Source organism: Rhinolophus sinicus, linkage group LG12 (genome assembly GCF_036562045.2).
Source record: "Rhinolophus sinicus isolate RSC01 linkage group LG12, ASM3656204v1, whole genome shotgun sequence".
In the NCBI taxonomy this organism is placed as follows: Eukaryota; Metazoa; Chordata; class Mammalia; order Chiroptera; family Rhinolophidae; genus Rhinolophus; species Rhinolophus sinicus.
This window is the reverse complement of record NC_133761.1, coordinates 51511697-51534338: the sequence shown is the minus strand read 5'-3', so window position 1 is coordinate 51534338 and position 22642 is coordinate 51511697. Positions and strand designations below refer to the sequence as shown.

The following is a 22642-nucleotide window of genomic DNA, read 5'->3' as shown; positions in this document are numbered from 1 at the left end:
CCATGACATCAAGGATTTGCCGGAGACGTGGAGGCTGCAAAAATCCACAAGGCTGTGGGTGAGATGGCAAACAACTTGAACCTGGGTGTGGATGGTGACATGAGGAGCTTCTAGAGGGGCTTCCTGAGGAATTGACTAATGAGGAGGCGTTAGAACTGGACCAGGAATGTATAGCTGAGGAAGAGGCAGGAGGAAAGGACATTGAAAGAGAAGAAAAAGAACAACTCTCAAGAAAATTCACAGTGAAGGGGTTAGCAGAAGCCTTTGCAGACCTCTCCAAGCTTCTTAGAAAGTTTGAAAACGTGGACCCAACACCGGCATGTTTTCATTAATGGAGAGGAACGTTCATGGTGCATTATCTGCCTACAAGCAGATCTATGATGAAAAAGGAAAGAAACCAAGCAAACTGGCATGGACATGTTTCTGAAAAGAGTGACCCCTCCTCAAGGAGAGCCTCGGGCAGCTCCTTCAGGAAGTCCCGGAAGAAGGCACTGTTGTCACTGGAGATGACAGCCCTGTGCAGGTTATTGCCCCTGAAGACCTTCCAGTGGGACAGGAGGTCGTGGAGGCGGGAGACGGTTGATGCTGATGCTGCCGACCCTGGTTTAGGCACGTGTCTGTGTTAGTATCTTAGTGTTAGCAAGAAAATTTAAAAATTTACAAATAGAGAAAAGCTTATCAAATAAGATATATTTTTTGCGTACAGCTGTTTTTGTGTTTTAAAGCTAAGTGTCATTACAAAAGAGTCAAAAAGTTTAAAAAAATTAAAAGTTTATAAAGTAGAAAGGTTACTAAAGTAAAAAGTAAGCGAAGGTCATTTTATTGCAGAAAGAAAAATATTTTTATATATTTAGTGTAGCCTCTCTGTACAGTGTTTGTAAGTCTCCCGTAATGGACCGTCACTTCTCAGGCCTTCACACTCATTCCCCCTCACTCACTGACTCACCCAGAGCCACTTCCCGTCCTGGAAGCTCCCCTCATGGCAGGTGCCATGTACAGGTGGACCATTTTTTTTATAGCATATTCTTCCTGTACCTTTTCTGTTTAGATACACAACTACTTACCATTGTTACAGTTGCCGACAGTATTCAGTGCAGTAACATGCTGTACAGGTTTGTAGCCCAGGAGCGGTCGGCTGTACCATGTAGGCGAGGTGCGTAGGTGGCTAAACCATCAAGGTTTGTGTAAGTGCTTGTGTCATGTTCACACAACGAGGAACCTGCCTAAGGGCACATGTTTCAGATCCTTTCCCCGTTGTTAAGCAGAGCATGACTAACCTGTGGAACCCTACCTGTTTGTCAGATGGAGTCTGCAAATCCTTCCAGTATTTTTCATACTCCCTAGTTTTTGAAAATTAAGTCTTGACCCACAATTTAAAAACTATTGGACAGACTCTTGGGAAGACATTTAGATTCCTAGTGTATAATAATAGTAACTAAGATTTGTATTGTAGTTATATGGAAATCACTTACATATTTCTGCCACAAGATTAGTGTTATTTTTGAATATATTAAATAAAAACTTCACTAGTGTAAAAACATGACTATTTTATGTACTAACTCTGAATGATAAGACTCAAGTCGTTTTGCCTGGATGTTGTAATAGTTCTCTCTAGAAGGCATATAAAACATAAACGAGTTTGGGGTTCAATTTTTGTTTTTTAACATATTCATTGACTTATTCCACAAATACTTCAGTTATTAGTAATTTTTCCAGTTGCCAAAACTAATCTAGTAAACTAGAAATCTGTTTCTTGAAACACACACACACACACACACACACACACACACACGGCTGTATGTACTAGAGATTCCAATGATTTATTGCTCTGTCTGTAGCCCTTTGTAAAGGGAAGCTACTCCACCCTCATCCATTGTTTGGGGTAGACAGCCCTGCCCTAGTCAAGCTGATCAGCAGACACCTGACCCAAGAGCTCCTTCAAGGACTTGGAGAGGTGAGAGACTGAAGCAGCTAAGAGATGGAGAGGTGAAACCGTAACAGTATGTTGGGGTTAGAATTGCCACTGAGGGGCTGACTGCAAGGTGTCCTTCTGAGGGAACAACACCTGTGAGTAAGCTGAGGCGCTAGTGGGTAGAGAGAATGTGGAAAATGCAGCCGACCTACTGAGAGATGCAGGGGGAGAGGTCAGAGACTAGAGACAGAGACCAGACCAGGCAATCCCTGAAGAAGACGAAGGGAAGTGATGTCATTTTCCAGTTCTAATTTGCTTAAATTCCGCCTACACAGCTCTCTTCCTTGGATTACGTATTTGTATTCTTATAATAAATAACCCTTTGCTTCTGTTAGCTCCAATAGGTTTTTGTTCCTTGCAACTGAAATAGCCCTAAAAGATCGCTAAGTTTAACCTGGGATCAGGCTTGGCATCATTGTCAGGGCATCAGTAGACCACTGCATTTTTTTCTTAGTGGTAACAGACTTTCACCAGATATTTGCAAGTATTTGATAAAAGTACCCCCACACATTATATTTGGTATTTGGTACCTCTTAAACCTGTGATGAAGACTTTGGTTATGCACATTTAACAAGATAATACCTACCTTTTACTTTTGTGGTATATATGAGCTCTTAAAGAGACACTGTAGGTAAATCAAAACGAAAATGCCTATGAGACATACTAGTATCGTTTGGTTCTGTAATTCCAATTTATGAACATCTTCTTAACAACTTAGTCTGAGTTTAGCTGTTCCCATCGCCACCCCCTGTAGGTAAAGGATCGTCTTCAGAACTGTGATTACACAAAGGAAGAATTCTTCTTAAACTACTGTTTGTATTCTTGACAAACGCTTCTTAGTTGGAGGGGCTTTTTAAAATAGTCTTAATTTATCCCTATGGACAAGTAGATATTTTGGCATTGTTACTGACATAATGCAGAATGGTTTTAGGTAGTTTAGAAATTGTTGACAGAGTTAAGAAAAACTGATGATCTAATGTCATACCAGCACTTTTTCTGAAGCCAGCCCATTAGTCATTAAATTTTCAGATCTTAAATTCACATCCAACATTCTAAGTATTAAAACTAAATGGAGGTTTCAGCTTACAGACATTTCTGAAACTTGATTTTCCTAACAAGAAGAATCAAGTTCTTGTTTCTCCACAAAGAATGGCTCTTCTTTATTGTTATGTGATGAAGACATGTCATTTGATGGTCCCATCTTTGAATCTGTTTTCCAACAATATTTTTCTTATTTCTTTTGCTCATTTAATTAGCCAGGATACTTACGATATAATTCTGCACAGTTTTGATCCCCCCTCCTTGTAGATTGACCTCTTTTTAAACACCAGTGTCATGACCTTGTTAATATGATAGGATTCACCTGGTTTCCGAGTATGCGACTCAGACATGTACTGCTGGTCAAATCATTCCCAAGCAGCACATCAGCGAATGTCAAACCAAATTCTGATCTAGCATAATGAGCTTTTAGGACCCACGGTAATATAACTTGAAAATGTTTAGTAAACTGTAAAGCAGAATACAAAAATGAAGTAATTTCATCTGAAGGTAAATTTATCCTCTGGCTCAATACAATTAGCATAAAGGGAAGCCACTATACCAGCGGTAGTAGGTGATCAAGTTTCTATCTTCTAAGATAGAGATTTAGCATAGAAGATCAATTATGGAAGTTACTGGATGGGATCGTTTACTTCTGAATGTAATTATGGCTACCTCCCTTGGTGGGATTGCAATCTTTTACAGAATTGGAATTTTATATACCGTGTTTCCCCAAAAATAAGATCTAGCCAGACAATCAGCTCAAATGCGTGTTTAGGAGCAAGCATTAATATAAGTATTGTATTGTATTGTATTGTATTGTATTGTATTGTATTGTATTGTATTGTATTGTATTGTATTGTATTGTATTGTATTGTATTATACCTGGTATTATATTATACCTGGTATTATACCTGGTATTATATATTATATTATATTATATTATATTATATTATATTATATTAATTATATTATATTATATTATATTCCCGGTCTTGTAGTAAAATAAGACCAGGTCTTATATTCATTTTTGCTCCAAAAGATGTATCAGAGCTGATTGTCTGGCTAGGTCTTATTTTTGGGGAAACACAGTATATAAAACTTCAACCTTGAGCTGTATGAGCTAATAATTCCTTAAAATATTTCACTTTTTCATGTTCCAAATATATTGATCAGAACAGTACTTGTGATACATGTAAATTGTAGAAATTCAGACCTATGATTTCTGTCCCTTTGAAATTGTAATGATTCATATGAATTCTAGTCAAGTATTTCAGAGTTTAAAATGTAATTCATAGAAGGTAGATAAACACTTTACCTTTTTCCTAAAAAGGCACACAGCTGGCATTAAAATGAATTTGCTTTTTAGAGAAAAACAATTATTTTCTGCACAATTTTTTTATCAGAAAAATGTCACTTTGATATACTCGTATATTGGATTGATAAGCAATGCCCTAATGTCATTGAAGACTTTTTTCAAACAGAAGGCAGATTTTTATAGAATTTTGAAGTGAACAAACAAAAATAGTAAGTCAGTGGATGTTCAGATTTTATTTTAGAAATGTGAAAACTTTTCAACATTGTATCATCCTCCCTGTGCCTAGCATGGTGCTTTGCATATAGTATGTAATAACTATTATAGATAGATAGATAGATAGATAGATAGATAGATAGATAGATAGATAGATAGATAGATAGATATAGAGAGAGAGAGGAGTTACATCTGCTTCAGTGAAATATAGAATTGAACCAGATGGTCTTAAGGGAAGGTCATTCTCTTGATGATTTGGTATCTTTGAAATGGGTGGGTAGGACTCTTTCAAACATCCATAGCTTATTCTTTGGAATTTTCAGAATATGCGGTACCTTCACTTAGCAACACTCCAATGAACCTATATTCATTCTTTTTTATTGAGTTAAAGAAAAAAACATTTTATAAAGTGGACACATTGTTTAATTTTGTTTTGCATTTACTAGATTGCAGTGCAAGGCTAATAAATTAAACCCAGGCAGTTCTGTTGCTAATTACACACAACTTCTCTTGAGTATCAGATATTCAAATCCATTTTATGAATATGGTAGAGAGAATAACAACTGTAAAACAAAGCAGTGTGCATGTAAGTGACTGTTAGCGTGCATTTCAGAAAGGATAAATGCTCACCATATGGTACAATTACTGTGTCCAAGTTTTCAAATTAGCTTCTCTCATCCTCCTTATTACTGTCTTTAAAAAGAGAGGAAAAAACCCAACATGATTTATCTACTCTGCAGCAGAACTCTTGACGCAAAACAGCAGCCCAGTTCTGTCCAGTTTTTTTTTTCCCTTAGCATAATAGAGGCTGTCGGACTTTTTTATACTAATTACTGTGTGAGCCTCAGATGAACCCCCTTCAATTCACAGGGCTTTGTTAAGGGAGGAGCTGTCAATGTGTCTGCCCGTTTGCAGCTGTGCTGTGGCTTTAGCTTGCTTAACATTATGCTGCTTTTTAGACTTGACAGAAGGGATTTTTTTTTTTTTTTATTAAGGCAAAGCAGCCTTGTAGCGAAATGGTTTAAGCAGCTGCATTGTAGGGAAGCACAAAGAAGTTATTATTGTGTCTGTTTAGGGGGGGAGGGTGGAGGGGGAGATATTCGGCTGCTGTTCATGCCGATTGTTGACTTGCCATCTGCCAGATAGGGAGAAGAAAAAAATGACAGCTCCAGCAGGGTGTTCAAGAGGTTGTTTGGAGAGACGCGTAAACATGTGCAGATGTCGAACTGAATAATGGCTTGAACTTGAGACGGTTTATGATGCTGCTGATGTTTGTGCATATACAGAATGAATGTATGTGTGGATTTGGTTAACCAAGGGTACATACTAATTATCATTGTTTTCCTGCATGCCCCCCTCCCCTTATTTCGTTAATTAGTTTAGGGCCTTAATACTTCCTCTTCTTTCTCTTATTCACATCTAGTTTTAGAAAGCAACTTCTTTAAAGAGCAATACAAACTTTCCTATTTCTCCACATAGAGGATAGCTAATCTATTGGGTTCATATTAACGGCAAACTGCTAACTGATAAGAGGAGATTTTGATTAGGAAATCAGGTGAATTGCGTGCTCTTAAGGCATACATAACCAGTTTAACACTACCCACTATGTAAACTATTATTTGAAACTGAATTGATTTGTTTCACCACTAGGGGTGAGATAGAGAGTACCAAATTAATTTTACTAAGTAATTCCATCATACTTTGAACTTAGATGTTGCTGCTTGTGAAAAGAGTTGTATGGGAACCTGGCCTTCTTGGTCAGTATTCTTGCTCTTGGTTGTCATTGATCATCACGTAAATGACAGGCACTCATTTTCATCATGGAGTAATGAATTGGTTGTATATTTCCTTCTAATCCCTTCTTGTCATTAGGTATTAGAGATTTGCTATATCGGTAATGTTTTTAAATGCTCTGATAACACTTACATTTAGGGTGAAGTGAATATGTTTATTTAAATATCCATTTTATTACTTTGACCTTAGATAATTGAGAAGAAACAGGGATGTTAAGTTAAATTTCCCAACGGTATTTGTATTCTAGAACACCTCAAATTTTAAAAAAATTTCAAAACCAATCATAATATGAGTGAAATTACTAGAAAATGAAAACGATCCTTGACTTCTCCTTTTTTTTATCTTTCCCCCCTTTTTTTTTTAATTGTTTGGATTTATATTACAAGAAATATTTGTGGAATTAAAGAGTATTTTGACTTTCGGTAAATTCATGCTTTCCTAAAACATTTGGGGTATTATTGCATAATTATTAAGCAAAAATGTCTAAACTGTCTTTAAAAGGTAAACGTACTGACAGAGCTTTGTGTCCAGAGTAATGCCTCTCTGAAAGGGCTAAAGGAAGATTAGCTGTTATTTTCTATTCTTCATAAAGAAATAAAGACCAAATGTATTTACAAAAATTTTCTGTCTCACTGTCTTTTTGCCCCTCAAGTCACTTGAATCTGTATTTGCTGAAAAGGTGTGGAGAATCATCCAACAGCTACACTGGACCTTTCCTTTGTCTTGTATATTTAGTTTTTGTTTTTTTTTGTAAAGCCATGGATATATCTATATCTTTGTATGTGGAATTATGCCCAAATATTTATAGTTTCATAGTTAGTCTTGATATCTCTGCTAAATTTGGGAGCAAGCCACATGCCATTTTCCAGGTAGAGGTATTATTAAACTGAGAGAGTGGTTGACAGCCATCAGGATGTCAGTGAGTGGCTGAACAAAAGCAAGATTGTATAAAAGCAAACTTGCAATTGTATGCTTTATTCACCATATCATATTACTTCTCATTTCTTCAGAGTTATTTGTAAGATTTGCAAAATCTTACTAGTACAGGCTAGTAGTCTACTAGTCTACATACTAAGGTGTTTGAAATATTAAAGACAGGGTGTCTTTGAAGTTACATAGACCAGATTTAAATATCACTTAGATGAGTAACTTTATGAAAGTCCCTTAACCTATTTAAGTGTCAGTTTCTTTATCTGTTGAAAGAAGGAAACAGTAACTGCTATTCTAGGATCTTGTGAGGGCTAAATAAGATAATATATTTAGAATGTCTTCAATAGTAGCTGTTAGTAATATTTTTAGGTGTGATGTGTAAGCCTAAAGGTCTAACTATTGTAATTGAGTGCTTATATAATGCTTTGACTGTTGCAAAGTTAGCATACAAACTTTTAGAGGCTACTTTTGAGATGTAGATTGTTTTCTTAGAACCTTATGTTTATTTGGTAAAATCGATTGTTTAAAGAAAGTATAAAGAAAACCATTGAGTGTAACAATTTTTGGGGTGTGGTTTGAGTGGTTATTCAGTAATGATGATTTTATATTGTATACTATAAAGTCATTTTTCTACTTAAAAAATCCAGCATGAGATTGCAAAAATTGTATTCATTCCTTTAATTCAATATTAATCTCATGTATTTGGGTTACAATTATTTTTAAAGTAAGATTTTGGAATATATTACAGTTAATAAATAATGATTGTAGTGAACAAACAACACTAAAAATAATGCTTTACCCCCCTCATGGAGTTTTACAGCGTTATTTAATTGTCACAACTCTTTATTTTGCAGATAAAGAAAGTGATGAAGCTCATATAGTGATGAAGGTGCTGGGATTAGCAGAGGTGTTTTCTTAGAGGAGTAAAGTGGAAATGGCTTTGATTGACTGGAGGGAATCAATAAATTCAGTACAGGGGGCTCATTCCCGCACAGATGTAGATGGTTATATAAGCTTTTTCTTAAATCTTGTTGTTTCTGTTAGGCATCGTCTTTTAGTAAATACTACTCAGTAGAGGGATGTTGTACCTTGGAGAGCTGCCTGATTCAGTTTCTAAGAGTGATTAGTAGGACAGGAGGACTTCAGTTTTGGTTTTGAAGAATAAGTCGGTTATGTTAAAAAAAAAAAACACAGCAAAAACTCAATTTGAATGCTATAAAATACAATGCTAGCTTCATATAAGGATATTTTAATGTTTAATAGTGCATGGTGATGGACGCTAATATTCATATACACATAGTTAAGTGTTATAGTCTAATTTAAAAAAAAAAAAAGGTGTGTTTACCAAAAATAACTCCTATGCCAAAGAAGTGGAAATATCCCATGGCCTATGAAATGTTTCATAGATAAGATGAAACTATTTAAAATTTTCACATATGAATGAATCTGTACTTTGTGTATTTTCAGGATACTTAAAAAAAAGAACAAAAAAACTTTAGGAACTTCTAGCTTTAATGGTATAGAGATGTATTTGAATTGTGCCTCAGAAAAATCCTGCATGAATAGTAATTTTTTAAAATATTGGCCAGTAAGTTGAAAACAGAAGAGAGTATTTCACTGTCTGACATATTCTTTAAGGCATCTTGCTAAATGTTTTGGCTTAAAATTTTTAATGTGTTTTCGTTTCAAGAAAATCTGATTAAAGATGTTGGTAAACTTGGTAGCACTTTTTAGAACAGAAGATGATTAAGATACAAAGGCAGAAAGGCATAAACCGTGAAGTTCATGTATTTTTTTGGCTAGGCAAGTCACTTATTTGTTTGAGACTGGAACACAGCATCAAAGTTCATAATTTTATACTTTTAAGTGAAAGCACATAGAGCAGCAGCTGTTGTTTCCTGGCATCTTTCTGAAGAGATATTTAAACTTAAGTATATATATTTGTTATAGAAAGTAATTTTATGAAATGACCTTCTTTCCAGCTCTGCATATGCATTATGTTGAACTGACTCTGTTAAGATAGCTCTTTGTACTGTTTTTTTTTTTTTTTTTTTAGTAAAATAAGAGTTGGAATTTAATTAAGAATTTTTTTCTTTGACCTTAAAAATCGCCATGGTATAATATAATTTAAAAAGAATGAAACTTTAATTCCAGTAGTGCATATTTTAGAAACCTAGTTTATTCAAAGTTATGTCAGGAATGGGATAGTTCCTGAGTGGAGAGTAAATACCTTAAGATGTAGAAGCAGGACTTTTACAAAAAGTAAATACAAATTCTAAGTAAAAGCATATTTCTACTAAATGAAAACCATGTGTCAAGAGCTCTTACAGTATAAAAGTAAATTTTGTTATTCACCTACTTGTGATCATTTTTATCTCCCTTCAGTAGGTCATTCGTGATAAGATTGCTCTTTGCTTCTTAGGCTGGTTTATTTGGGGGTGGGGAGGTGGTGTCTCTGACATGAAAATTAGCACTTTTTATGTACTTAAATGCACAGTCTGTCATGCTACTGGATTAGATAGGGTTAGTTATTCAGTGTTTTGTACATAAAAAAAAAAAATGTTTGGCAAGTAAATGAATGCCAGAAAACTTGTTTCCTACTTTGTGTGAAACAGGTACTTTCTGAGGTAAAGGAATGAAACACTCATCGCTCATTACATTAGGTTCTAGAAAGTAAACTGATAATCCTTAAGCTGTGTAAAGATTTTTACAGTTTCAGAATCAGTATGAAAAATAAGTGGGTGCTTGGATCCGACACTGCCAGTTTGTCATTTGTATTATATTTTATTAATAAGCAAATGATTCGTAACAGATGAGCCTATTGGCTGTTGGCTGCTGGAAGAAGAAACCTGATCACCTATAGTTTGGGGCTGATGTTAATCTCTTTGAATTACTTAATCTTTATTGAAAGATTTATATGTTCTGATGTCCTGCAATTTTTTAAAAAAACAAATTATTCTACAGAGACCATTATAACAGGAACTTAATAGAGTATTTACACAATGCAGAATCATTTTGTATGAAATTTTCATTTCATTGTGTTTTGCATGATTTCAAGGCTTCAAGTCATTCTCCTTCATGATCCCTTGATTTTAAGAGAATCTTTCCTTTCAAACTAACTGGAAACAGTTGAAAAGAAGCATTATTATGCTTATAGAGGTATTGACAATGGCAAGGAAAGAAATACCTATATATGTTTGAGCAATTATACGTTTTTCAGGGTTTTTTTTTAAATTATTTTTATTAGAATGGTAGGTAAAGGTTGTTTTCTGAAATTTCTGTCTATGTATTAGGTAATACTGCCCTCAGAGGGCCAAGGTAAGTAAATTCATTTTTAACATTGAGGAGCAGCTTTTCTGCTGTTTATCTGATCTGTAAGTTTGCTTTGGGAGGGAGAAATGGACTTCTTTAAATAATTGCATAGTGTGCAGTTTGTGGTTATATTTCTTTCATCTGTTCTTTTAAAAATGTTAGATATATCTGTGCACTTCAATTTGATGATAACATTTAAGCACATTTAGTTTTTTTCTAAGAAAGTGGTAACAGATGACTGGCCACAAATTGCCAAATTAGAGTGGCTTACAAAAAGGATAAGAAAATTACCTGGGAAAATTAAGGTGATTTTACTTGGGTGTGTTTCACTTTCTATCTCTTTGATAACAGATGATTCTGGTATTCAAAATGATCTGAACCACACTTTTGAATATATAGCAGCATTCATTGAAATGGAAGCATTGTATTCCCTTCAGTTTATAAACTTAAGCATAATCACATGTTTAAAATACAATATAAGCCAAAAATAACTTACTTCACTGGATATCTAATTGTTAAATATACATATACCAGAAGTTGAAATATACCATTATTCCTAAGCATTTCTAAAAGCCTAACATTCATGTGTGGTTTAACATGTCTCTGAATTCAGAGTATTTGAGATTAAATGATAATTAATTTGTGCAATAAAAAGTGGGAAGAGTGGGAAAAGCCCAGTTTCAGAATATTGAGTGGCACACTTTTGCTTTTGCTTTTCGTATGTAGTAACTTTCTTATGCAATAATTTGAAAGGAATGTTGAGGTAAATATTTAGTGGTAAGTCCAATGGAATGCTTGACTTTTCCCCCTAGTTTTACTTGATATTGAGTTAAGAAAGATTTTATTTCTGTGACAGCATCATGTTTTTAAGAAGGATTTCAACTGGACGAGCATAAATGACGTGCAGCTCATGATCAGTAATAATGGGGGATGAGGACAGGACATTAGCAAAGTAAATAACAAAACCTGGAATTTTATACACACAACACAGCACCTACTTTACAACTAATGCGCAACAGTGATAAGTCTGGACAAATGAAATTAATAAATTACATTTTAAATGCTTGATTTACTTTTGTGTAGTTTAATACGTTGTGCGTATTAGGTACTCACTAAATCTTTTTTGATTAGCCATACTTTACGATGTTTATTCATTTAACAAATGCTTGTGTAACGCTTACTATGAGCCAGATGTTGTTCTGTGTGGTCTACAAATCTTAATTTATCTCTTCTTCACTATTACTGTCCCCATTTTCCAGAAGAGAAAGTGGAGGCTCAGAGATTAAGCAACATGCCCAAAGGCATACAGCTAGTGAGTGGCAGAGCTGGCATTTGAACTCTGTACTTCAGAGTGTGTGTTCCCAACCACCATGATATATACAGAAGGTGCCCAAGAAAATGTATACACATTTTAAGAAAGGAAAAAACTGTATTAATTGTAATACTCAATATATATTGATAACAAAAGATGAATATAAGTCACGTTTGACTTCTGCAATGGCAAGAGGTGCTCAACGTGGTTCCCATCAGCGTCCAGACACTTTTGATTACGGCGAACTACTCCTTGAGCATAGATAACATCTCTTAAAATGTGTACACATATTTTGGCTCCCTCTGTACATGCTGCTTCATGTTGGAAGCTTGAGCAGTGAGGCACAGTGGGACTTTGTTGATTTCAGTAGGTCTCTTTTCAAATCTTAGCTTTGTCCTTTACTTGTTCTCAGTGTCTCGTGCCTCAGCGTGGCCGTCTGTGCAGAGTGAGGGCGCTCTGTCACCAGCCTCTCCACGTTGCTGTGAAGAGGTCTCTTTTGGGTAAAGCCTGACTGCTTGGCTCAGGTCCTTTTCTTTCCTGTGCTCCCATTTGCTTACCTTTCACCATTTACAGGCTGTGATCTGCCTCAGTGCGGGTATTTCCTTACAAGGAAAAAACAAAAAAGAGACAAGAGGCATTATGAAGGCCATGGATTTACCCTCAGAGTAATACAGTTTGTGGTTTGATGCAGTGTCATTTTGGGGTCCCAGGCTATTGAAAATTTATTGTAGGAGGCACCTCACTCCATTAGTGAGAGTCTAAGATAAAACTCTCTTCTACCTCATCGAGTTTTGTCCTCTAAGGTAGTTGTTCTAATGCAGGGGTAAAGGGTTGGATCACCAGAGGGTTTCCCACTGGCACAGGGTTACTGATGAGCCACACACTCCAGCTTCTCTGCGGAATCTCGGTCACTGCCACAGAGAGACACTGGCGGTGTGTCCTGTCCATCAGTGTGTCATCACAAAGAAATGGACGGAGCTACACGGGGTTGTGTCATACAGTGATATTTCCGCATGAGAGCTTTTCCGACGTGTGTATCATCCTTATTTTGCCCAATGGTGGGATTATTTATCCCTTCGATTAATGGGTAAATGCCAGCCTGCTCTGTGGTAGGTGCTGGAGCTACGTGGCGAGTAGCTTTGTGTTATGGACTCACTGTTTTGATATTTGATACTCATTAAGGCTCTTTATTGTAGTGTATATATAATACAGGGTATTAATGACATTGATTTAAATACTTACAGAATATGGTGTGGTAAAATGGAAAATATTTACTGGAAGGAAGTTGTAAAATTTCTAATGAAATTATCTTTTTCAGTTGGTTCAGTTCTCTGAAATAGTTTAAAATTCTGTGGCCCTAGTTACTTTGTTAAAATAGTACAGGAATGATGGTGTGTTTAATGTAGTGTGTAGAGTTTGAGACTTTGCTGTACTGCAGAAAGCAGATGAAAAAGAAAGCTCTGCTTTCACAGTCTACAAGGGCGTAAATGTAAGCAAAATAATAATTTAGCTCACATTTAACCCAGCAGGAAGCTGAGTGCAGATTGAGTAATTCTCCACAACATATCTACTGCTATGTAAACTAATCTCACAGTTTATTCTTCCTTAAATTGCCAAGATGGCAATTTTTCTGTTGGCTAGTTTGTATAGATGCTTTGTTCTCTCTCTTTCTCTTTTCTCTCTCTTCCAGTCTGTTTTCCTTGCTTTCGCAGTAAAACTTAATACTATATTAAGATGTTCTTATGTTTAAAAATAATAAGTATCATATTTTTGGTTTAAAGTGTAATGTTTCCTAAAAACAAAGGGAGCCATAATTGGATTGACTCATTTACAGAATACCATGCAACAAATCCCAGAATGCTTAAAGACAGATGATAATGGTGCAGTTTTCTGGATAACAAAGGAAAATGGTAAAGTAGATAAAGTACTGACAGACCAGCCCTTCTGAGATCTGAGAGAGGTTGGCATTCTAACATCTTGTGGTGCTCAGTGCATAGGTACTTTTCTCATCATTGCTTCAGCTTCAAAGCAAAACATGGACCCCAGCCTTCTTTAGGAAGTAGATAGGAAAACTATTCTTAATATAAAAATGACAAGTTCATGCATTATGCAGTGGAAGCAAAATTTTTTGACTATAATATACTTTTCAAAATAATCATGAAGGAGCATATGTGCAAATCATAGAAATGTGGGTACATCTGGAAAGCTTTTAAGGCATCTTGGAAGCACAACACAAAATCACCAAAATTGTAAACACCTTCCATCTGGCCAATTGCAGTGGTAACACTGACCAGCGCAGAGCAGACACATCTCTTGGTGACCTTACGCGATAGCCAGACAACCTGGGTGAAACCACCATAAAGATTTGAGTGTTTTGCAATCTGACCTCATTAATCAATACTGAGTAGGAAACCACGACAGAAAAGACCAGCATGGGCAGTGTCTTGAAACTTGAAAGGCTAAGGTGTGTTCTGTGTTATGGTAGATGAAAGTAGCAGCATAAACTCTATTGCCATGTTCCTGCTTGTATTGTCATGAGGCTTCGAAGAGGAATGTGTGCAGCACCTCATCTTGGCATCAGCACAGAAGCAAACCAGTTCTTTCATGAAATATTGAAGGATCAGATGCTGATATTCCATCTCGTCCCTTCCGCCACAGCAATGCACCAGCCACACATACTATTGAGTACCCTTTTCACAAAGCACAGAAGATGCATGCTATTTGGAGATGCCAAGGCATAGGAGATACTGCCATCCCTCGGTACGACTTCCTGGATTGCTAAAAATAGTTTAAAAAGTGGGAGACATGTTCATTTTGATTTAATTGCTCAGATCACCTCGTTTTCTCCAGTTCTGTGTTCTCACAGCTGCCGGCTACACTTGAAGCCGCAAGAGGGCAGGTATGAAGCCTGTATCACTCATTGCTGCATCCTCAGTGCTTCTACATATGTTGACTCACAAAGTATTTTTGAATGAATGAATCTGTTAGAAGCCTGTCTCCCCCCATTCTAAAATAAAAATGTTTGCAGAACCTTATCCTTTGATGTGTGATACTCATTGAGCAGTACCTCAAAATGAGCTGGGCAGCAGTCCGTAATACTTTTGGCATGTTTTGTAGACATCCCCTAATTTTCAGTCTATCAACACCCCCCCAAAGCTGGTTGAAGACAGTTGGTCAAAGAGACTTCATAGATGGGTCCACAGAACTTTACACTTAATTTGCCAAAGGGTAAGGGAAGAGCAGATTTGAAAGGAACTGATAAAAGGGAAATGATAACCTAAAAATTTAAATTTGCAGGAACTGGAAAATCTGCTCAAGATATATTTAGTAAATACTGAGAATACACAAAAGCCTTTTCCTTTGGTAAAAAGTTACATTTCAGATTGTCCCTGTATAATTGAAAAATTGTTATGCTACCTACTGTGTTTCTCCGAAAATAAGACCTAGCCAGACAGTCAGCTCTAATGCGTCTTTTGGAGCAAAAATTAATATAAGACCTGGTATTATATTATATTATACCCGGTCTTACATTATATAAGATCCGGTCTTATATAATATAATATAATGTCTTATAGTAAAATAAGACCGGGTCTTATATTAATTTTTGCTCCAAAAGACGCATTAGAGCTGATTGTCTGGCTAGGTCTTATTTTCGGGGAAACACGGTAGCACATTGCAATGTAGATAATACAAAAATTTCTTTAGAATTCTTTTTAAGACAGCTATAAAAGACGGTGATAATTTCAGTGAGAAACACACTTCTTCTACTCCCTGGGAGACATAATAGGGCTTTCACTTAGAACTAATTGGAATATAGTACTTGCAATCCGTTATATAAAAATGTAATGGGCATTTTTAAAGATTACAAATGTTTTATTATGTTTATCATGTATTTTTTTCAGTATATTTGGCTTTAAGATATTTAAGATAGTGTATGTACACTATTATAAATTATTTATCAGTATTTGTTTATGGTGCTAATAATTATTTATGAAAATCCACTAGTGGAAAAAATCTGCTGTGTTTTCTTTTAGGTAGTTCATCTGTGTAAGTTTAGTTGGCATCTGACAACAAGCAACTAAATATTTAGTGTGTTACGAACCATGAAATTAAATAGATTTTATACTGAAATCAACATAAAAACTTATTTTGTCTTAGGTGAAAATTGACCTTCAAGGCTTTCACTTAACGGTTTCTTAAAGTTGTATCAATTTATTTTTACTGAAAGCTGCCATTTTTTTTGGTTTAAACTTCTTTGGAAATTCTTAAACTATTTGTATTTTCATGGTATGTCATTCTGTATGTCATTTAATAAAACTAATTCAGAGAGATCTAAGACTTGCTCTTTTTTTTAGAACACTAGTGACCGCACTGATATCCTACCTCTGTGTTAAAAAAGAAGTAAAAGTCATAAACCAATTCCATGTTTTAATATTGGGTAGCTTTTTCGTTTCTTTAGCTAAGATTCAAGTTTTACGTAACTGACATTAGCTAAAGAGACTTTTTTTTTTTTTTTTTGGCTGCTATAGTAAATTTATTACTGATTTTGCCTGTTGCCTCATTTATGTAAATACTCCTGAGCAAATGCAACACTGATTAGTAGGCTATTCAATGTGAAGTTGGAGATGGATTATAAATGATATTACCATAAGTGATAATGGTTCCATTTAATAATAAAATCTACCACTTTGGTATATGTCACATAATGTTCTAAGTGCTTTTGCATTATGTCCTTAAAAAAAATCCTTCAGTGAGTACCATTATGATTCTCATTTTTCAGAGGGGGAAACTGAGGAGTAGAAAGTTTTAAGTTTCTGCAGCTAATAAATGGAAGAGTCAGGATTCAAACACAAAGCGTGTGGTTCCAGAATCCTTGTTCTTAACCATTACTTTGTTTTACCCAGAGGATTTAATGATGTGAGGGAGTAGGGAAAGAAATGAGGCCCACTTTGAGAAGTGTACTGACCCTGTATTGACCACAGCAATTTGCTGTAACTTTTATTTTACAACATAGCATTTGTTTTAGGTCAAGTTTCTTTTGTTCTGAAAATGTGGCCACATACCTTACACAGTGACTTCTTTTTTGTGTAAATAGTAATGGCTCCCTCCCTCTGTAAATAATGAAAGTTGTAAAGAGGTTGGTTTGTATTAATATATGCATTAAGTCTGAATATCACCTGTTCATTTTTTTCCCTCAGAGATGACAAAGAGAAATAATGATACATCTTAAAAACTTGGATTGTGATTAAACATGGAATAAAATATATTTTAAAAATATTCTCAGGGAAGCTAAGTTTATAATTGTTTCAACTTATTGAGAAATCAAAACAATAATGCCTCTTTCCAGACATACATGTGAGAATATTTTCACCCTCTTCCTTAGGGAGGGATTAGATTTTGAAGACTGTGGTATGTTGTAGCAAGTGTGAGTGGCCATTAGTAATTTAAAAAGTTGTATTGTTTGGATCTGTTACAGAAATCAGAGTTTCAGTTTGCAATACAACTGTTGGTAACCAGCATCTTTTTTATTTTCTTTGTATTTTATCCTAGGAAAGTAGCATATTTTTAAAGTAATGTTTGACTATTTTGTCTAATTGAATTCTAAAGGATCATGATTTTATGAGATTTGTGAGAAACAGTGCTGTGTTGTGTAGATTTCTTTTCAATTGGATTGTATCTGTGTCTGTTTTAATAACATCTCAGTGAATCCAGCTAATTGTGTGTTTAGCATAGCCCATGGCAGTTTTGAGGCTAGGCCTCCAGTAGATGAACGAGTATGTCTGCACTGTTCTCAGCCAGTATGTCCTTCATTGCACAACTGATGTTCTACTTGTGAAATGAGAGTTAGGACCAGGCTGTAGAATACAACTTAGCCTTAAAACGGAATTAAATATTCATTAACGTCATTTATTTTTGAGGACACAAGCTGAATGATTTCAAAGGATCTTTTTTCCATATGTATGTCTGAACAAATCTAGACATCCCATATTTATTCTAGATGTAAGATCATTTAAACATTTTAATCTGTGCGTTTTTCATCCTTAGACATTGTTCCTAGTTCCTGCTTTGGCACTTTCTGATGACTTTAGCTTTATCAAGTCCAAGTGTGATTCTCAGTAAATTTAAATGAAATAAGGTCTGTAGTATATGAGGATTAATTTAGATTGAGTATTATTAAATAAAAATGTAATTTGAAATTAGATGAACAGTAGGAAATGAGCACTGTCAATTTTGTTGGATAACCCTCAGTTGAATGGATCTTCCCTAATAAAGATGATCTATTTGAATAGCCTATCACAATATTTTAGGTGGAACGTTAGTATGAATTTAAACTCATACCATCTCTCATCTCAGGTTATTATTAAAGATTAAGCTTGAGAGCCAAAATATTTGTACTCAGCCAGCGAAATCAAGAATGTCTTCTATGGCCAACATTTTTGCCCCAAAACATTGAGGTTTGTTTGTTTTAAGAGATTACAGGAAATAAATTATTAAGGTAAGAAAATTAACAAAAGTCCAGAAACTGAAGTTGTAATAACTAAGTAAAACTGTGCACCCTCGTGAACAGCCTGGCCCAATCCCGCCCTTCACTCTATTATTTGTAGCAATGGTGTGGATTTTCCGCTTTGCATTCATTAAGTATTAACTGTGAGTCTCTATGCCATTCATACCCAGAACTTAATTAATCAGTAGGGTTTTTTGTTTGTTTGTTTGTTTGGTTCTATAAACCTTTGCATTTGTTTCTTAGGGCTGCTGTAACAAATGACAGTCAAACTGGGTCGCTTACCTCGACAGACATCTATTCTCTCACCAGGAGTAAGAAATCAGGGTGTCAGTAGGGTCACCCTTCTGTAGGGCATCCTTGCCTCTTCCAACTGCTGGTGTTCCCAGGCGTTCCTTGGCTGTAGTGCATCACTCCAGTCTGTTTCCATGGGTACATTGCGTCCTCCTCATCCCTGTCTGTGTATCACATCTCCCTCTGCCTCAGTTCTTATAAAGTATTTGTAATTGGTTTAGGGCTCACCCAGATAATCCAGGATAAACTCCTCCTCTCAAAATCCTACACCGATCATATCTTTTGTCACATAAGGTATTTTTCCCAGGTCTAGGGACTGGGCTGTGCCTATATTTTGGAGTTCGCCATTCAGCCTCCTACAGAGGCAAAAGATCGGAATGCTTATTGGGAAGTATATGTTTTGACGTTGGTAACATGGCAACAGCATGCTTCAAAATACATAAAACCTCCCGCCAAGTATGAGAAAGCATTGGAAGCACCCATTAAGGAAGATAGAGAGTTAGGACGAGGTTGTGTTGGAAATCTTGTCCAGTTGGGACTTTGGTGCATTGCTGAAAGTTTCTCATGGCAGTGCCTACACTTTGGAATGGCCATTGGTAGGTACTCATAGGGCGATCTCTTTGAGGACGTGGTACCCCATAAATGCTGCTGTGTTGTTTTTTTAAAGACTTTCTCCCCGTTATTACCAGGTTGTCTCTTAAATTGGTTGAAGCCTATGGGCTATAAATACAAAAACATGATGCTACTTTGTTTTAATACAGCCAGTATAAACTTAGGTGTAAATGCTATCTTTAAAATATCAGATGGGGTTGACCTTAAAAGGGTTGGTGTTGAGAGGATACCCTTGTTCTGGACATCAGCCCATAGGCCAGGATGCTTTGGCCATATATTCAGAACAGCCTGAGAATATGTACCTTACCTGAACACTCACTGCCTCAACTACTGAGTCCGTGAGGGAAGAGTTCAGTTCCTTTCCCATGACCAGCTGGATAAGATTGGTTTTCTTGGGAACCTCAAGGCTGCGGGAACAATTCTACTTTATCATCAGTGTGCACAGGGTCCTGCCAAGGCATCCTGAATAGCTATAACTTTACGCTCTTTTTAGCTAGGAAACTTCTCCTGCACTGGGTCTAGTAAATGGCAATAAAGCTTGCTTGCTATATTTTATGTGAGCTTGTGTCGCCTGTAAGGCCCCTTCCTTTGGAAGAAAAAGAACCTCTTCTCAGTTTCATTTTTGGAACTAGAAAATGAATATTTAATTAGGCCAACACATCATGCTATTATAAAAAAAGGATCTGCTTTCAGAAAATATTCAGAACTCTTCTCCAAATTTTAGGGGGCACTTGAAATCTAGTGTAATACTGGAATATCAGCTCTATGAGTTAGAGACCTTGTCTTTTTTTTTTTTTTTTTGGTCCACTATTATATCTCCAGCACCTAGAACAAATTAGTAAATAAACGAACTCTAAGCATCTTCTCAGAAAGTCCATATTATAGATGGAAAATGGCAAGAAGTCAAAAATAGGATTTGCGTGTCCTCATTGAAACTTGGCAGATCCACTGTTAGCTTAGTGTGACAATACAATTGTTGATAAATTTAACTGAATTAATCAAAATTATTAATAAAATTCTATGAGAAATAGTATTTTTTATCAAGAAGGGAAATTTCTACTTTTCCATTTTTCTCTGTGTGAATGACTCTCTCATTGTCTTGTATTATGTATTAGGGATGCATAATAGAGATACTTTAAATAACTTTTTGGCGACCAGAAGTCCTACTATAGACCACATAAAATATATTAAATTTTTGAAGATTTGTTTAATAAAAAATATACATGTTTTATGTGGTGACATTTTGCGTCTTCCAACTGAGCATATAAATACTTAATGGCTGACAGGAAATATTCTTAGAAATGAAAACTTGATTTTTATTTCATTTAATTTCGCATTTTTAAATAAATATATTCAGTACTTTTATAAAACAAGAAATGGTGTTACTTCAGATTTTTAAAATGAATGGGTTTCATTTTATCCTTGGTATAATTATTAAACTATTATTACTTAGCTCAACAGACAGCATCTTGTACTAATATAAATCTGTTACTGTTTTATAGCATTTAAAGTCTAAGTATTATATCCCTAATTAGAGAACATAAAATAAGGTTAAATTTTATATAGGAATACATAAATAAAAATGGAAAAATAAGTGCAATCAAAAAGGGAACTATTTTATTGTTTTAATTGGAACTATGAGTTTAACGTTCTGGTTTTATAAATTTGGCATGCGTTTGTTATATTAAGGCCATATTTTTTCAGTGAAACAAAGAGGAGTGGTGTTAGGTGTCTTTTCTTCCCCTTTAAGTTTCCTTTATGTGCTCATACACCTGTGGGGATGGTGTTCAGATACCTATCCTCCATTCATTCATTCATTTAGTAAATTATTGTGCATCTGTCAAGTGGTTGGGCCTGCGGTGGGAACTTGGAGTATATCACTACACGGAAAAAGAATTGACATATTTACTGCCAATAGTGAAAATCAAGTTTTTAAGCAAAAATTAGAATTTTGGAGAATATATCTTCCAGCGTGAACTTGACAGCTTTCCCAGTGCTTGCTTTTCTGATGAGATTTACAGTGGTAACAAATGAGATTGTATAATGAAATGTGTCAATATTTGGAAGGTCACTATAACTCAGTGGACCAGTGTTTTCTACAAGACCAATGTGTGTTGTTACAAAATCATACATTGTATGAAAGATCCATTCAGTATGCACTATGGGCGAGTGGATTTTCATGTAACCGAGCACAGAAAGTTCATTGATGGGGTTTCAAATTCCACATTGCAAGTAACCTGTTAGAAAACTACCACTTGTCAAATGCTGGTGTAATATCAAAGAAAGATACCCATACTATCTGAACACTTCCCTTTTCCAGCTGCATATCTGTTGGAGGCAGATTTTTTCCCCCTATATTTCAACCAAAACAATGTACTGCGACAGATTGAATGCAGACGCAGATATGAGAATCTGGCTGCGTTCTATTAAGCCAAACATTAAAGAGATTTGCAAAAATGTAAAGCAGTTCTGCCTTTCTCACTAATTTGTTTTGTTTTAGAAAATATAATTATTTTCATAAAATTCTTGTTCCATGTACTGAGTTTATTGTTATTTTTAAAAGAAGTAAAGGAATTTAAATTTTCTTTTCAATTTCACAGTACAGTAAACATTATAGATGTCATCCACATAAACAGAAACTTTGGGGGGAAGGGTTTCAGTAATATTTATGGGTGTAAAGTTGTCTGAGCTAAGAAGGTTGAGAGTTGCTGATTCCGAGGAATGATTCCACAGCTGAAATTCCTGTTGGCGGGAGGTTATGGAGGAGCTTACATTTTATGCTGAGAGACTTGGCACTTTACAGTAAACAGTAAGGAGTCTGAATATTTTTGAGCAAAACAGTGATATAATCCAAGTGGCACATACAGACATAAGGGTAATCTGGAGGTGACAGATGCATTAGGATGGAAGGGGGATGAGTAGATGGGGGAGCGCTCCACAGCGGCTTAGCAGAGGGCAGGTGTAAGGTGTTAGCCCAGGTATAGGTTGGGCTAAAGGACAGAGATTTGGGAAGGTGATACTGATAGGATGAGGGAAGGGAGAAGTCAGGTGTTAGGTTTGAGATTGGAGAACTGCGGTCAAGAGAAACTGACTTGCAGGGAAATTGGAACTGCTTCCAAATTGTTGTAGTACTATGCTGAAGCATTCAAGATTAAATAACCAGGTAGAAATGTCAAGTAGAGAACTGGAAGTTGAGACCAGGTGTCCTTCCAGCTCTGGTGGATTCCCAGAGCATTTCAGTTGCCTACAATTCTGAAGAGTTCTTTATGAGGTGAGCAAATGGTGATCTGGTTGTTAAAATTTATATTTTGGTAGGTAGGTGGTAGCTTTTATCAAAATCTGATA

The 22642-nt window shown here is 35.7% G+C and overlaps 1 protein-coding gene across 1 annotated transcript in view; it reads left to right on the top strand.

The window, feature by feature from the left end:
- Nucleotides 1–22642, top strand: part of AKT3 (AKT serine/threonine kinase 3) — a 252816-nt gene that overhangs the window by 108731 nt on the left and 121443 nt on the right. The gene's annotated exons all lie outside the window — the stretch shown is intronic.